Raw genomic sequence first — 5,102 nt, 5'->3', positions numbered from 1 at the left:
ATTTTAATTTATTATGCATATTGTTATGACTCTCCATTGCGCACTGTCATTTGGCGCGACATTGTGTACCAGAGGACATGATAGAGAACAGAGGAAGGAAGATGGCCGATGATTAGCGATGTAAACAAGAAGGCCTGAGATGTGATTCTAAGTTTGGCTCTAGTACTGGTTTATAATTGATTATTAAACGTTCTGTTTTATATCACTTTCGTTGAGGTTAATTGCTTAGTTATAGCAATATGAATAAATGCGAAAGTACCCGAAGACGTTCGAGATAATATTTTTCCCGTTCTCTAGCCAAATTTAAATTTATTTCTTTGTACACTTTTCCCAGTGTGGCATACGAGCTAGTAAATCTTTTCTCAGCGATATACATCAAACGTTAAATTTCTAGGAAAAGCGGTTTTTTTTAGATCAGTATTCACCTACCCAGGTTTTAGATTTTTTTTTTTTAAGTTTCCACGAAGTTACAAATTGAATAGAGGTATAGTAATAAATAAAATGATGAGATTTTGTTTAGAGAAATAGTATGACGTGTTTAATTTGTTACACGTTTGGACAATTTTTTTCCATTGAACTGGTATCTAGATCTAGATAAATATTTATTTTTTTTGCTATGCTTTTGTATTCCCATATACAGATATAGTGACTAGTCCAGTTTCCTCTCGGGCTATGCGGCCTATAGGGTACATGATGTAAAGGTAAACTGTTCCTATGACCCAACTTTTTCCCAACCTATGTCAGAGCTGGGTGGACTCAGAGGCGCCCTAAAATCCCAGTCTTCACCAAGGTTCGAACCCGGGCCCCCTCTGTTCGGAAGCCAAACTCAGCCACCGCGCCTCTAGTGTCTGCAGCTGTAACAAATAACATACATATAGAAATGTATCGTTTATTGTGCAGTCTCTAATTTAGACTTATTTGAATTTATATTTCAAAATACTTCTTGCATTTTAGAACTGTAGTTTTTATTTGTGACAGTTCATTTTAAAGCTATGTCTATATTTTTTTTAAACTCTGATGACAACAATAACAAATAAATAAATAGCTCTAAGGGTTTTTTTTTTGTTGTTTTTTTTTGTGTTATCAAGTTGTATTGAAATATCACATATAATATCAAGTAAAATGTACATTATTAAATCTATCAGGTTCTCCAACCTGTATGTCTATGCCTTTAAGGGGGGATTATGTGTCGCAGTGAAACGTCACAGACTATAGTTTTTATTTATTTATTTTGTGAACTGATTTCAATCTTTTGTTTGTCTTGTTCAGTGATTGACCTCCTTGTGTGTGTGTGTGGACATCTATGCTGTGCAAGTTTGTTGTTGCTGATTTCCAAAGATGGAGAAACAGGAAGTGGATACATAAGAGGCACGTCTATCTAGAAGTCAGTTTTAATGTAGGCCTATTGATTTCAACATTATTTCATAGTTTGCGAATCGACGAAGATGTCCAGAAGACGTGCCTATGAAAAAACGTCAGGAAGTTGCTTTACTGTGGTCAGCTATGCTGAGGCCGGTCTGATGTCCAGTATCAGATCCATAACTTTGTGAAGAATGACTTCAGAAAAGCTACTGTGAACAGGTATAACAGATTGTGCGATAGATCTCCTTAAGACGGATATTCTTACTAGCAATTAAAATTTGACTAGCAAGTTTTGTGTTTTTTTCTTTCAAAATTTTTAAAACATAAATAAAAAACATTTTGAAGCTGTATCAAGCTACCACAGTTGAATGTCTACATTCAAATAATCTGCTTCTAAACCGTTTCTTCCATCTGAGTATTTTCCATTTCCTGTCCTTAAACCCTAACACACCCCCCCCCCTCCTAAAAAAAATATATACAGAGGGTTAGACTACCTTCGAGAAAAGCGCAGACGAAGTAATAAACGAATTAACCCGACCCTTCCCCCTCTCCACCCTCCCTGCAGACAAAATTTTCGAGTTATTATTAGATTTTAGCGAATAACCTTACAAGACATATACAAAGAAAAAAAATGTTTCAATCAGTGGCGTAGCAAAGGATTTGGCGGCCCGGGGGGTTTGGCCTCTTTAGGGGCCCCTGCATTTTGACATTCGGCATAATGAAATTTACTTAATAGATATATAGGCCTAATGTGTGGAATACATGAAACATGGTCACTAATTTACATGACAACATGAATAGCTAAATAACAAGGAATTGGCTTAATATTTAATGAAAAAAAAATGGATTTCCCTCCCCCACGCTAGCTACTCCACTGGTTTTAATGTAGGTCAAGAACTACACTGCAGGCTGTAGCTTTAGACTAGTTTAGACCTTCATCAATGTGTAGGTGAAATATTCAAATAGCTCAATATATACCAATCTTTATTTGTTTTGTTTTTTATACCAAATTTTATAAGGGCAAGCAAAATTCATTTAGACGACAAAAGATTTTTAAAAATACAAATTTTGAAAAGGGCAATGGGCGGGGGGTGCTTGCGAGTTTTAGAAACAACAAAAATGTGAACATTAAAATGTCCATGTTGGATGTCCCTAAGTGTGATTAAGTGATCTGTGGGAATTATCTAAAGCAAAAGTCTAGTCCTGATTCAATTCTACTGAATGTACCGTGAAACTAAAATCTTGATTGATTTCAGAATGTCTTTGATACGGCATGATTCTAAAACTGTTAGCATTTTTTGCAAGCTACTGCTAGCTCCTAAATTGTTATCCACTTCAGATGTGCCACGCTTCAGCTTGTAGGTCAAGGCTAGTCGCAAGATTCTGACGTCGCATGTTCAGACGATCATGAGTGCAGATCCACGTGCCTGAGTTAAGTGAAGACTAAAAGGCTGGAAACTAAAGGTGAAGGCTGAAGAGAGCGTGGGCTTGGGAGAATGGTTATAGAAGTTTTGGGGACGAGATTATAATGAAGATAGTTTTTTAGTCAGTTGTAGACAGTTGCAGTTGGGATCAGTTGAAGTTAAAGACTTAGAGAGTGAGAGCTAGAATTCACTAGTTTAAAGTAAATAGTTGGTTAGTTTTTTTTTATCAACATTAATTTTCCACTGTACTGTATCAGAATCTAATTTACTGTATGTATTTATTCTTTCAGGTTCGGGTTTAAAAGAGATGGAGGGACTTAGAGGCGCCCTAAAGATCCCGAAATTAAAAATCCAAGTCCTCACTAGGATTCAAACCTGGGACCAACTGTTCCCTCGTGGTCAGTCTCATTCCTTTGATGGAAGTGCAGAACTCAGAGAACGTCTGACACTACGCACTCGTTTTCTCCCTGCTTCATAATGAATTATTTCCCTTTTGTTTTTAAACACAGGGAAGCTAAGACTAAATATTTTCTAATTTAAAGAGTGTGGCTATTGGAATTAGATTTAAATATACCATACCTTATTTTATGGAAAATTGTTTTGATATGTAATAAAAAAAAAATGATGTGTAAATAAGAATCAATACTCAGATAAGTTTTCAAGCTATTTTGAAATGTTGAAATCATACAAGGGAGATAAGTCAAGTTTTCTAACCTCATACGAGATGATATACGGAATCCTCGCTTTGGGAATATCATTCCGTGATTTATATTCAGCTCAACAATCCTCTCTGATTGCCTGTAACTTGAGTACACTTTTATTTATTTATAAAGAATTCATTACAAAAAAAAAAAAAAAAAAAAAGATGATGAGTTATCAGGAAGTAAAATATATAAATGCTGTTTGTTGTAGAAGCTAGGTCTGGAGTAAGGCAAGTTATCCAATCTTCCTAAATAGAAAATTGAGTTTTGGCCTTTCTGTTATCCACTCCTCTAGCAGGCTGGTATCCATAAAATAAAAATTATTGTAAAATTGATGTGGTAAATATACATATATATCATGGGCGTAGCCAGGGGGGGGGGTTCTTGGGGTTCAAACCCCCCCCGAAATGAAATCCCCCCCCTGCGGGGGGGGGGGGATCGGAATTTAGTGACTGATTTTTTGCTTTGATTTTGTTTATTTTAGGTGAGATTTTAATACTAAACCATCACTTGCCCCAGCACAACCAAGGGGATTATGAGTTTAAAACCCCTTACCAGGGGGGTCGAGTTTATAACCCCCTACCAGGGGGTTTTGAGTTTAAAACCACCTACCAGGGGGGTTTGAGTTTAAAACCCCCTACCAGGGGGGGTTGAGTTTAAAAACCCCTACCAGGGGTTTTTGCAGTTAAATCCCACTCTTCTATAAAACAAAACAAACAAAAAATGCAAACGACAATTTACGATAAAACCCCTCTTCAATATAAAAAAAAGCAAACTACACACTCAAAATTGTATGAGCGTAGCCAAAGGGGTTTTGAGTTTACCCCCCCCCCCTCTAACCTCTCTTCAGCAGGGTTTGAAGCTAAAAAAAATACCTCTTCAATATAAAAAAAAAAAAAGCTAATTACGCACTCAAAATGTTATGAGCGTAGCTTAATGGGTTTTGAATCAGTTTTGAGTTTAAACCCCCCTTCAGCGAGGTTTGAAGGTAAAAAATACCTCTTTAATAATAAAAACAAAGCAAATTATACACTCAAAATGTTATGAGTGTAGTCATAGGGGTTTTGAGTTTAAACTCCCCTCTAGTGGAGTTTGAAGCTAAAAAATACCTCTTCATTATATAAAAAAAAAGCAAATTACTCACTCTAAAATCTATGAACGTAGCCAAAGGGGTTTTGAGTTTCAACCCCACGCCAGCGGGGTTTGAAGCTAAAAAATACATCTTCAGTGTAAGAAAAAAAAGCAAATTAAGCACTCAAAATGCTACGAGCATTGCCAAAAGAGGTTTTGAGTTTAACCCCCCCCCCCTTGAGGGGTTTGATGCTAAAAAATACCTCTTCAATATAAAAAAAGCAAATTAAACACTAAAATTATTTGAGCGTAGCGTATTGGGGTTTTATGTTTAAACCCCTCTCCTACATATGGCTTTTTGAAAAGTTTAAAACCCCTCCAGATGGTTTTGAGTTTAAAATTCCTCTACAGAGTGTTTTGAGGTGGAAAACCTCTATCTTCAATATTATTCTAAAACAAACTACAGTTACACATTTCTACCAGTGGCGGGGCTCCATTAATAAAGTGCAGTGAATAGTCATCTGCCGAAATTGAAAAACACTAA

General features: G+C 36.2%; 1 long non-coding RNA gene across 1 annotated transcript; it reads left to right on the top strand.

Moving 5' to 3' along the window:
• Window positions 1-59: 59 nt before the first annotated feature.
• LOC106050711 (uncharacterized) lies at window positions 60-3,590 on the top strand. The gene is made up of 4 exons (XR_008774456.1): window positions 60-216; window positions 1,270-1,581; window positions 2,702-2,826; window positions 3,077-3,590. It is a non-coding gene; the product is annotated as an uncharacterized LOC106050711 (long non-coding RNA).
• The last annotated feature ends 1,512 nt before the right edge of the window (window positions 3,591-5,102 follow it).

Source organism: Biomphalaria glabrata, chromosome 13 (genome assembly GCF_947242115.1).
Source record: "Biomphalaria glabrata chromosome 13, xgBioGlab47.1, whole genome shotgun sequence".
NCBI classification, from domain to species: domain Eukaryota; kingdom Metazoa; phylum Mollusca; class Gastropoda; family Planorbidae; genus Biomphalaria; species Biomphalaria glabrata.
The sequence above is the reverse complement of the archived record's forward strand: the minus strand, read 5'-3'. Positions and strand labels throughout refer to the sequence as shown.